Source organism: Lytechinus variegatus, chromosome 17 (assembly GCF_018143015.1).
Source record: "Lytechinus variegatus isolate NC3 chromosome 17, Lvar_3.0, whole genome shotgun sequence".
Lineage (NCBI taxonomy): Eukaryota > Metazoa > Echinodermata > Echinoidea > Temnopleuroida > Toxopneustidae > Lytechinus > Lytechinus variegatus.
In genome coordinates, this window is record NC_054756.1 from 10,387,870 (window position 1) to 10,401,409 (window position 13,540).

Consider the following 13,540-nt stretch of genomic DNA (forward strand, 5'->3'; position numbering starts at 1 on the left):
GGGTCACGGCATTGGGGGGGCACCAGCAAAAATTTCGGGTCACTTAGGGAGCGCGCGAAGCGCGCTGAGTTGTCAGGTAAACTGACCTAATAGAGATATTTTAAGGATATGCAGTGCCATTAAACGGATATGTATCTCACTGATTAAATAATGCGAGCGCGAAGCGCGAGCTGAAAATTTTTGATATTGAGGGCTAAAAATTGACATTATAAGCAAATTGTTTTTTAATCATGATATTTAACTGTCTCGCTAAACAAACAATGCGAGCGCGAAGCGCGAGGAAATTTTTTTGTATATTCTGACCCTAAACAAGGAGATTTTAAGGATTATATTTTAGAATCCATTAAGAGTTTAAAATTGTCTCACCATAGTCATCTAATGCTAGTGCCATCCTTTGCTGATTTTGTTAGAATTACATCTCAGCACAGTCATGAAGCACCTTTTGTAGTCATGTAATCATGATTATCATACGCATCTTACTAATCAAATACTGCAAGCGCAAAAGCGCGAGCTGAAAATTTAGGAAATATAGACCTGAAGAGGGGCATTCTAAGGGTTGTTTGTAGGCATTCTCTAAGACCCTACGTATTTGACTATCCAAATGATGCGAGCGCGAAGCGCGAGCTGAAATTTTTGTATATATTGACCACAAACATGGATATTTTAAGGACTATAGTTACGAATCCATTAAGTCAGAGTATACATATCTCACCATAGTCATCTAATGCGAGTGCCAAGCGCTTGCTGATTTTGTTAGAATTACATCTAAACACATGGAGCACTTTTTGTAGTCATTGTAATCATGATTATTATACGTATCTCACTAATGAAATACTGCGAGCGCGAAGCGCGAGCTGAAAATCTAGGAAATTCAGACATGAAGAGGGGCATTCCAAGGCTTGTTTGTAGGAATTCACTAAGACCCCACGTATTTCACTAACCAAATGATGCGAGCGCGAAGCGCGAGTTAAAATTTTTTGATATTCAGATCAGAAAAATTTACATTTTAAGGACTGATTTTAGGAGTTCATGAAGAGCAGAAATCTCACCAATCCAGTAATGCGAACGTTAGCACGGACAGGAAATGTTCTATATTAAGACCTTAAAATAGGGCAATAACTTTCAGTAGTCATGAAAAAGAAGAATATATCACTACTTAAAACAATAATAGCTCTAATTGCGAGGAAATATATTATTTTGTTGTATATTGATTTGAAAACGGGAGGCTTTAGTACAGCAGGTTTATATATCTCGTTAAAAGGTCTATGCGAGCACCAGGAACAATGAAGACACAATTAAGCAAATAATGTTTCATAAAGTTGTGAAAAAATGCTTCTTATGTTATATAACATAATATAATATAACACTATGATAAACAACAATTTCTTCTTTCCCCCACTACGTTTCTCTTCCTTTTCCCCTCTTTTTCTCCTTTTCCCCGTTTTTTTTTTGGCCAGCCGATTGGGGGGGGGGGCACGTGCCCCCCCATGCCCCCGTAGTTACGCCACTGAGCCTATATATCCAGTCTTAAATCAGAATATCAAAATTTTTCTGCTCACCCTTTTGGGCTAGCATCATTAATGTAGGAAGATACCAAGTTATCCACACAAAAAAATTAATGATTGAAAAAACATGAAGAGAGTGTCCCGTTTTTAGGTTTGAAATCTCTTTTTTCCGCTCACGCTTCGCTCTTGCATCTATTGATTGGTTGTATACTTATACCGTTCATGATTACAAAATGTGCATAGAACGTTAATTTTTTAGGCCGGAACGTCAAAAAAAAAATCAGCTCCCACTTCTCGCTCGCATTATTTAATCATTGAAATATGTATCGTCTTAATGGCTAACTGTGAATCGTCCTTAACAGGTCCCTTTTCGACAAGGCCAGAACGCAATATAAAAATTTCTGCTCGCGCTTCGCGCTCGCAGTTTTTATTTAGTTACATACGCATCTTCGTCAGGATTAAAAACATTGCCTAGAATGTACAATGAATTTCCAGGACAAAATACATGAAATTTTAAAATAGTTTCGCTCGCGCTACGCGCTCACACTATTTCAATAAGGCTCATGAAATTAGTACACATTTATGTTGTTATAAGAATAAAGCTAAGTAATTACTGTTAGGACACGGGCGTTTTGCCCCCCCCCCAAAAAAAAAAAATCAACATCACGAAAGAAAAAGATAAAAGGGTGAAATATAATATTATTTTCCAAATATTATGTTAAAATTTATTACGAACTTGGATTTTTGCAATGAAATTGTCTAAAGTTTTGCTCGCTCGCTCGTAACTTCTTATTAATTTTACGCGATGACATTTCGAGCCCCCTCAAATTTTTTGGCTTATTACACCACTGGGTCAACCCCTTTAAAGAAACAAACAACAATCAACTTTGAGCTGCCGATAGGTAAAAATATGGGTAAAAAAAAATTCGGGCCCTCCTATTGGCGGAGGCTGGATCCGCCCCTGCTTATGCATAATATTGAGTGAGCAAATGCTCTTTCTATATATAAGCCCAGGCAATAGTCAACTACTTGCTAACATTTTGCTTGACGATTAGTAAGACTATTGGCAAAAGAGCGGATCCAGGATTTTCCAAAGGGGGGAGGGCACATTTTCTCGAGGAAATATTGACTGGCTCCGCATCAGCCCCTCCGTCAATATAATAGAAATATCAGAAAATATTTAAAACTCGAATTCCTCAGTCTAGGGAGACCGGGGACAATAATAAATGGCAGATCGAGATAAAATGACAGAGGCAATAATGGCAGAAGTAATAATGGGAGAAGTAGAATGATTAAAAATTGCAAGGGTTGAAAAGAAGCAGAGGTAGTCGCCAGGCCTTTGTCATGGGTATGGGGGTGAAGGTGATTACCGACAAATATCTGTACCCATTACCAACGTCCCCATTCTCCTTAGTCACATTTTCTTCCGTCAAACTAAGGGGCAGATCTAGCTTTTATCAATTATTTTAGATATTATAGGAGGGCTGCGGAAAATTATTTCATACACATTTCCCTATCTCGGCCGCCAATACCTGATTTTTGTATCTATTTATTTAATAGGCGTAGTCCTAATTACTCTCACATTAGACAGTAATTTTTGTTTATCTTTTCTCATTTTCAATTGTCAACAATGAATCTACTTAAAGCAGTTACAACAAATTTCCTTTTAATTCTTCTTTAAACCCATATATTACATCACAATAATTTTATATTTAGGAGTGAATTAATTTTCCAACATATGTACTTTTTCAAAGCTTTGCAAGATTACGGTCACTTCTTCATTGTAATCATGATTATACGTAAACCGTAATTGCTTTTGAAATTTCTTGATTCTTTTGTAACATTGCTTTTTTGTTGATTTTATGTGTATTTTTATGCTTATTTGTAAAACATTTGTCAATTCAGGTTAACAAGCTGCGATCATCATATGTTTTATTAAATCTTGACTCATGAATCATATACGACTCATGAGAAAGAGACGCATATCTCACCAAGAAATTAATGCGAGCGCGAGCTGAATTTTTTTAGTATACTGTTTGTAGTGACTCATGAGGAGCTAGGATACATATCTCACTAAACAGATAATGTGAGTGCAGAGAGCGAGCTGAAATTTATTTATATTCTAAGCATTTTTTTAGTACCAATGATTGCGACGGGTATCTAAAAGAACAATGAATGCGAGCGCGAAGCGCGCGGGCTATTTTTCTTTAAATTTCGATCTGAATAAAAATGACAGTTTAATGGACGTTTTCAATAAAGAACAAGATAGATCTTCCCATAAACGATTTTTGCAAAACGAAACGGGAGTTTTATCTTTTGAGGTTTAAAGCTAAAAACGGGACATTAGTAGGTGACACCAATTTAATCATGAAAAGTGTGAGTTTTTGCTCACGAAATGACGCGAGCGTGAAGCGCGAGCTGAAAAGTTTTATATAATCTGAAAATCAGACATTTTGAGCACGATTTTAAGTAAAGAACGAGTGGTGAATCTCAATCTCGCTTGCCAATTTCTGTGTATATATAGATATATAGCATCTTATTTTCTTACATTCAGAATTATTGGAGGCAAAACGAAATGTCCCCCAATATTTTCATTGGTGGGGCGATGCCCCCCCCCCCCCAGAATCGACGCCAGTGTGCGAGCAGTTTCTCTACATAACGTATGGTAAAAAAATCCATGAAATGTAATTTCTCAGAAAATTTGAAATGTTTTAAATGTTATACTATTAATAGACAAATTATTTCACACCCGTTCCTAAAAAGAAAACAAAATAGGACCTAAGCCATCTTACACCATTATTAGCTTGTTATTTTGGCCTTACTGCTATAACCTTTATTTGGCAGCCGCTCGTTTATGACGTCACAAATCCCAAACTTCAAATTCTAATAGATTTTTTCCCTCAAACCTTCACTGATATTTTTCTCTTTTTTTTCTTTTATTTAATTATAAAATGATAATGATAATATGCAACATTTGTATAGCGCTTGATACAAATATTTCTAAGCGCTGCATACTATTACCCCGGCTTTAGCACGGCTACCCTGATCGGGCGCATCGAGCATTCAAGGAATACCTTCCCACTGGGTACCCATTTACTACACCTGGTTCGAGAGTGGCAAATATTGAAAACGCCTTGCCAAAGGACACTAGTGCTGTGGTGGGATTTGAACCCCGCACATTGTGGTTCACAGTCCGAAGACTTATCCGCTGAGCTACACTCTACAACAACTCTTCAGCTAGGTTGAACTCCCCGTGTAGGCAATGGGAAGTATAGCCCTATAATGGAGAGTGAAACACTTCCATGGCCACAGAAATTAACCCATATTGGTCCCCATTGAAACCGATTGCCATTTAACTGGTCCAAATTGCCCAAATTTATTGGGACCAACTGCTTTCAATTGAGTTTTTTGTTTGTTTTACGTTCCAATTGCATGGGGATTTCTTTCTCCAAAAAGTGGACGGTCCATGATGGATTCATTCTGTGTTCCCGGATAGGCACATTAAGTTTTTCCAGTGGTAAAATCTGCTCACATCAAATTAAAAGGTGTATTCCGCAGGTTGAAAATACAGGCCTAATCATCTAACGCGCCCAAGAACCATCGATAATTAACCGAAAGTTTAATCAAACTGTATAACAAATAGCGAAGTTATTATTTTCATAAGTTTACAATGAATTTTATAAGTTTATAATGAATCTTCACCATGTACCCCAATCAAGCCTAAATTTTTCTTAATATAAACTTCTTTCATCAATTTGGATGTACATTTCAGTTTTTAAATTGTTGATGCATAATTGTCATATTTGTTTGAATTCATTTAATTATGTTAAATTACTAGAATTTGAATACAAGGCTACTCAATTATACTCTCCGTGAAACCTTAATTTTTCCACAACTTTCTACACGATATTCAAATTTTTGCAATTTATTTCTTAAAACATTATTCTTTATACCAACAAATTCAACTTTAAGTAGAACTATATAAGTTTATACGCATTGGTTTATCATGTCTCCAAATTTTACTAGAATATTAATTGGTTATTGGACATTTCTTTCAAAAAATATTTGTTTATTTTCAATGTTGTTGCGGTTATGATTTACATCAAATATTTCACAGTTTATGTTTATATATTATATGTTTTTACTTTGTAAAACTTTCTCAATTCAGCCACTGGCCGCGATGAAATGATAATAAAACCTTCAATTCGATTCATTTCAATTCAATTTTAGCAATATTTTTTAAACACAATTACACTGCACTTGCGTATACAGATGGGGGCACATAGACCCCCCCCCAACTGAAAAATAAAATAAAAGGTAAACGTACATGAAATATCCGATTTTCCGAATATACATGTATATAGGCCTAATAGATTTTAGTATCAAAGTGATCAAACTTTTGTCCATTCGCTTTATCATGGCTTAAAGACTGGATTTTTGTCCCCTGGCCCAAAGAATTCAGTGACTCAGTTATAAGACAACTTTTAAATCATGAAAATTTTACTCATTGGTGTGCTGATGTCATGGCCCCAAATGTCGCGTGTATTGGTCTGCATTTAACAATCTAACACGGTGAATAAGCTGTCAATCCCATTTTTTCATTCCCGATTTTCATTTTTGAATGTCAAAAGTTTATCAAAATGTGAAATAGCAGGGGGATCCAGCCTTAGCCGATGGGGCGGGGGGATCTCAGCCATATTTTCCCCGATCGGCCGCTCGAATATATTTTTTTTTGTTTGTTTGTTTGATGGGGTAGTCCTAATAGTCACTTCTGAGCTTTATTCTTATGAATAAAAATAATATATTATTGTCTCATACGTCTTATTTAAATAGTACGAGCTTCCTTGTTTCATGTATTTTGAGCAATTTTTGTGATCAAGAACAGATCTGTATGCAACTAAATATTCACGCTCTCAGTAATCTTTAATAGACCTTTACGTTTTTATCTGATCGAAAAGTGACCCGCTAACCCCGCTAAGGACCGCTTGCAGCTGCAGTTGGCCATGAAGACTTTACATATTTCAACAATCAAATAATGCGAGCCCAAAGTGCGAGCTGAAAATTGTTGACATTTCTACAAAAAAAGAAGTGAAACTATAAGCACTTTCTGTAATCGTAAGGATAGTTATATCAATAAACAGTTGATGCGAGCGCGAAGCGCGATCGGAAAAGATCTACAAACGGGACACTGTATTCACAGGGGCGGATCCAGCCTTCGCTAATGGGGGTGGCGGAATTTTTTTCAGCCACATTTTCCCCGATCGGCCGCTCGAATTTAATTTTTGCTTGTTTCTTTGAAGGGGCATAGTCACTTCTAAGCTTTATATATAATATATATATATATGTATGTATGTGTGTGTGTGTGTGTGTGAGGGTGTGTGTGTGCGAGCGCGAACTGCGAGCAGAAATTTTTAATATGCGTTTTGATCTGATAAAAAAATGATCTGTTAACGGCAGCTTCTCAGCCATGGAGACCGTGACGTTACATATTTCGGGGTCCGATAGTCCGCAGTGCGTGTAAAATTATGATCAGATATATCAAATGTCATCGAGAGGTCCAAAGGTCAAATGATACGAGACCATGGGGTTCTATCAGGTGCGGATCCATGGGGGGGGGGCGAGTGGCAGGGCGGATCCAGGATTTTGAAAAAGGGGGGCGCCAGCGGCGAGGGAGCGAAGCGACCGAGCGGGGGGAGGGTGTGGGAGGGGGGATACCCCCTTCCGACAGCAAGGACTTTTTCAAAAAATCATGTCCAAAAGTCGTATTTTGAGAGCACCTTTAGAAGAAAAAATGCACACTTAAATCACTGTAACTTCATGAATAAAAGACACATACTGACTCATTTAGGAGCTGGTTTCCAGTCACACACCGTATAAGCGGTAATTCAAAACATACATTTAGCAAAGGCTCTTCACTTGCTTGCATATCGTGTGATTGAAACGTCAAATTTAAATGATACGAAACTGAGACTTGTAATCGATAAGTTCCGAATAATCCATTCTGTTTATTGTCATTTGTGTATTTACATTGTGTGTTTCAAACGAGAATTGTTTAGTCGTATGGCAACATGCATAAAATTTGGTTCTTTTTTCCCCAAAATGCACAGTAAATTGTTACAAACTACAGAAAAAAACGACATCATCTTCTGGTAATCAACCTTTTCCCTCGTATTATTTTCAAATCATCTTCAATAATATAGTCATTCTGCACAACCTCAAAGTAATATAATGCTTCTTAAGGGGATTCTCATCATTTTTATTGTTTACGTTCAAAGTCTCTCATCGCGTTGCCATCTTAACTTATGACCAGCCAGGATGAAATTGTATTTTTACGATGCACTTGTTAAAACTATACCACAAATAATTAAATAAGGTCAATGATAAAATGCTAGAAAATACATGTAAGGAGCTTTGATATCCAGTCCATAATTGTATAAGTTATAACTATCAGTGGCAGAAAATGTAAAATAAACCGAGGCTCGTCTTCGGTATACAGAGTTCAGAAGGCATTTTGTAAGCTTTTCATTTATGAAATTACAACTTGTTTAGACCATGAATTCATATAGGCTTCCAATTTGATGTCTTTTCTACATGTTGAATCAATGTATACTAGCTTTCCAACCAACAAAGTAAATGTTGTAAACTGTATTGATTGCCTTCTGTTGGGCAAAGCTATTCCTGCCAAGTTTGAGCTCAATCATGACTTTTATTTTTTTAAGATGAAAATATGGAAAGTTTATTTATGCAAGACAAACGAAGAACAGACGAAATAGTGGAATTTAATTACTCACACTATAATATATAAGGGATAAGCTTTTAAAGCTCTGCACTATATGGATCCCGTTTGCTGCCTGTGCAAGTCTCGAGGTTCTGTGGGCATAGCCACAAAATATCATATACGTTTTTCGTAAGTGAAATACTTCAGTAAATAATTTAATAACGAATATAGAATAATCTCTGGGATAGACATTATCATTCGCATCGTTGACACTTTCTCTCGCGATCTGTTACTTACAATTTACCTGTATTTGCCACAGGGGCGTAGATAGCGGGGGGGATGGGGGGGATGCATCCCCCCAGAATTTTAGGTGGGGGGGATGGTGTGTACAATCATCCCCCCCAGGTTTCTGTGGGGGAAGAAGCAAAACTATACAGTAATAAAGCAATGAATGCTAGTTAAAATCAATCAATAATAATAGCAGTAATAATCATAACGTACAGCAATGACAAACATGATCAAAATTGGACTTTTATTCAGAGTCAATCATCTTATATGCATTCACAACTTGCAAGTTTTAAGTAATAACAACTGTCTTGCGTCGTCATATACATTTAAGGATCGTTATTCAGAGTTTCACCAAGTACATTTCCTTATAATAATTATGTATTTGCAAAGGAGATAAGTTCAAAATATTTCATTACAGATTTAAGAAAGTGTCGCTTAATCACTCCCTTTCAGAGCAATTGCTTTCATAACACATTAACACTGTTCAAACGAATTAATAAGAAATTACCTATACACATACACTGACCCTTTTCCCTGCTGGCTAAGTCCTCAACCCCTACTTTGCAAAGGAAAGGTGAAAATTTTCAGTCTCTAAGGAGCGAATTAGTAAATGAATGATTTTGGAATGAAAGTGCAAATTTTGGATGGCCTCAGTGATATCCGAGGTTTTTTTCACTCAATATTCACTCTTTCATATATTCACTCCTTAAAGAGTGAACTATTTCACTAATTTTTTCAGAGTACTTTGCGCTTTTCAAAGAAGGTAGAATCATCCAATATATAGACATGCCTTAATTCACGAAGGCAGATTGAATCAATCCATGGATAAGATTAATTTATGGTCTAAGTTAGCGTTCATACTTTTGTACTTATACATGTACTGATTATTGAATCGTTCAAGAGAATAGGAACTTAGCAAGTATGTTCCTTTCGAGCGTGTTACCTGATACTGCCATATGAAGCATTAGTATGCCTGTTTTTCCTTCATGTTGGGCATTATAATCCTTTACTGTTAAGGACTGTTTTGCATAACTATATTGGGTGAAAATAAACGTCTTCCAGTTTCAAGAAGTAAGTCGAGGCGCAATGTATTTTGGAATTACTTATACCAGTGATTTCTGTACGTGCGCAGTCTTCTAGGTTTGAAGGTTATAAACTGTTACATTTCCTTACCTATGTTTTTATCATAATCATCATAACAAGGTACATAATAAGAAATGAATCGAAATTATAACAAGTTACTATCTATACAGTTTACTTCCGACAACCCGGTGAGGTTTATTTCATTTCCATACTTAATTCAATCAAGCCTTTGTAATCATGGTAATTTTAAACAGAGTGTGCTTATCATTTTAGTGTCCGCATATCTGCACGTGGATAAGAAATATAATGTTGAGCTTTTTTTATTTTACGCATATTACTATAATTGTAATTAATATTTTTTTTAGTAATTTGGCTGTTTATTTGTTTATTCCTTTAGTTGTTGATTCATTCGTTTGATCATTAACAATATCGCTACTTTTAAAAGAGTATACTACTATACTAGTAAAATAAGGAATACTAGTTATTCTAGATCAAGTTTAGCAGGACTGTCATGACCAAGATGATAACTAGACATCCGACAAATGACATTTCTCTTATGATCATCTTTACTCATTGTCATTAATCGAACAAAAGATTACTGCCATGAAATATGTGCAAGGAAGTTTGTTTATTACTGGATGCCCTGTTTATTGCTGAAAGCAAAGTGATTAAAAGACACACGAGATAATCCATGAGGCAGATCGTGTTATTTTGTTATCTTTAACTCGTCTGCTTTGGCCCATGATATTTTGTTTTTATCGAGTACGTTATCTCCTTCATTCTTTATATTTATATATTATATATATATATATATATATATATATATATATATATATATATATATATATATAAAGTATGACCCAGCTAGGGATCATCCCCCCCCCCCCCAGGTCTAAGAACCTGTCTACGCCACTGATTTACATGTATTTGCCATAAAGACGGACAAACGCATGTTACAAAAAACACAAAATTTCGGGAAAAAATGATATCCAATCCAACATCTTCACACTGGTCACTGCACTGCAACTCCCGATTACAAGTGGTGCAACTTTCCAACCAATCGACTTGCGCGCCCTGGAATTCCGGAATTTACATATTGCAATACAATATGACAGAGGTGCATTTGTGCGAACACAAAGGCCATGAGCGTAAGTTAAAATATAGTTTTGACTAGATCTAGCCCTTGAAATTGACTACATTGTACCAATCCGGTAAATATAACCATCCAAAAAAATAATTAAAAAAAATCCGGCGAAAATAGGGGGGGCGCCCCCCTCTGGATCCGCCACTGAGTGGGAACTGCCTCATCCAACCCCCCCCCCCCGCTCAAAAAAGAGGGGGAGAGGGGAAAGGAGAGAATAAAAAGAGAGAGGAATATGGGAAAAGAAGATAATAGAAAAGAGAGAGAGGGGGAAGGAAAGACAAAGAAAAAGGGAGAAGAACAGGGGGAAAGAAAAGATGGAAAAGGAAGAGAAGAAAAGAAAGCTAGGAGAAAGGAAAAGGAGGAAAAAGAAGAAGAAAAAAAAGAAGGAAGAGAGAATATTTAAATAGAGAGGAAGATGGGAAGAAAGATAAGAAAAAAGAGAGATAGAGGGAGAGGGGAAAAGAAGAGAATAAAAAGAGAGAGAGTGGAAGGAGGGAAAGAAGAAAAAAATTAAAAGAGAAAAAAGGGGAAAGGAAAGAAAAAGAGATAAGTAATGGGGGAAAGAGAAAAAAAGAGGAAGAGGGAAAAAAGAAAGGAAAAGAAGAAGAAAAAATAGGAAGAAAATAATATTAAAAAGAGAGAAAGATGGGAAGAAAGATAAGAAAAAGAGAGAAGGAAATGAATGTCGAATGTCCGATTGGGGAATTTGAAATCTCATCTTGCTAGGTTGAAATATAAAAAAAAATCAGTTTAATCGTTGAAATATGTATCGTCTTAATGACTAACTTTTCGACCAGTCCATAATATTTAACATTTCTGCTCGCGCTTCGCGCTCGTGGTAATTATCTAGTTACATACGCGTCCTGTTCAGGCTCACAAACATTGCCCAGGATGTTAAATTTTCAGGACAATATACATGAAATTTAATTTTTAGCTTGCATATGGCTAATGAGATTATAACACATTTAGTTGCTTATAAAGTAAATCTAGGAAATGACTGTTAGGACATGGGCGTTTGCCCCCCCCCCAACAAAAAAAAGGAGAGCATCAAGGCTAAGAAAAAAATAGAGAGAAAAGGAAAGGGATTAGGATGAGATATTCTTTTATTTTCCAAATTTTATGTCAAAATATATCACGACCTTGTATTTCTGTAATAAAAGTGTCAACATATTTGCTTGCTCGCTTCGCTCACTGCCAACTTCTTATTAATTTTATGCGATACGCCATATCGAGCCCCCTCGAAATTGTTGGCTCATTACGGCACTTGGACAAATCAAATTTGAGCGGCCGATCGGGGAAAATATGGGTGAAAAAATGGCCCCTCCCCCTATTGGGGGAAGCTGGGTCCGCCCCTGACTTAGGCTTTCAGGATAAAATACAGGAAAATTCTTTTTAAAAAATGAGATCGCGCTTCGCGTTCTCATTATTTATTTAGGCCTTGTGAGATACCTCAATGTGTTTTTCAAGAATAAAATCTCAGATTTTGTTTAACGTCTACCCCCCTTTTCATTTATTTTTTTCTCGGTGCCCTCACCCCCCCCCCCTTGCACCCATGCTGAATAAATACGCCACTGATGAGGATAATTAGTCGAGATTGTATATTACCTAGAGGTTATCATTAATAATATTGAAGGGTATACTAAAACAACAGTACAGAAACTACAGCTCCCGTTCACAATATTCTAGTAGGGCCTACTCTGGTGAGAAGTTAAACCAAATTGAACCCCCCCCCCAAAAAAAAAAAACACTCGTGGTTCGCGCTCCCATTGATATTACATCATGGGCGGAAATCCCAGGGGGACAGGGGGACGTGTCCCACCTACTCAAAATAGTAGGGGGGACACAATATCAAATGTCCCCCTACTATTTTGGTCTTTGATATAATCATAGAAATATATCATTCTAAATCGAAATAAAACATGTATTTTGGAACGAGATGACCTTACTTTGGCAATGATAACTTTTTTTTTGTGCTTGTCATATTTTCCCGCCACTTGTCCCCATAGGCGGATTCAGGGGGCCGAGCTCCCCCCCCCCCCCCCCTCTTGGCGGAGCAAAAAAAAGAAAAAAAAAGGAAAGAAAGAAAGAAGGAAAAAAGGAGGAAAAAAGAGAGGAGAAAAGGAAGAGAAGGACGACAAAGGCATAAAATAAGATGAGGGGAAGATTTGGAAAATAAAAAGAATCTTTCGTGCAACTATATAAAACTTTCGCTCGCGCTTCGCGCTCACATTGCCTATTAGGTGATTAACATATATTGTTCAATGTGGAGTTCGAATATCAAGTTTTGGAAGTCAATATACACACATATTTCACCTGGGAAATCGAGCTTTCTTTATTTTGTGTAATTTACAAATTGGTTTTTAAAAAGTGCTCTGTAAAAATGTCAATGTTATGATTCGAATGCTAACATTTGTTGCTTGCGCTACGCGCTCGCAGAATCTTGGCATTCTGAATACATTTCTTAATGGAATATTATGGAATACACGTAGACAATAGGAACTTAGCAAATCAAACAATGTGACCACGCAGCGTGGGCTTAAAAGCTGATAATTATGCAGACCATAAAACAGAAGTTTTACAGAGCACTTAAATTTGTAAATGTCGATGTATATGTTGTATATTGACTTCAAATCTTGCTCCATATCAGCCTATTGAGCAAGATATGAATCTCATCGAACAGGCAATTCTGGCGCGAAGCGGCAAGCAATTTTTTTTATAGTAACATGAAAGTTTTTTTTGCAAGTCTTCCCCTCACATTATTTCATTCCCTCGTCTTCCTTCTCTTATTTTCCACCTCTTTCT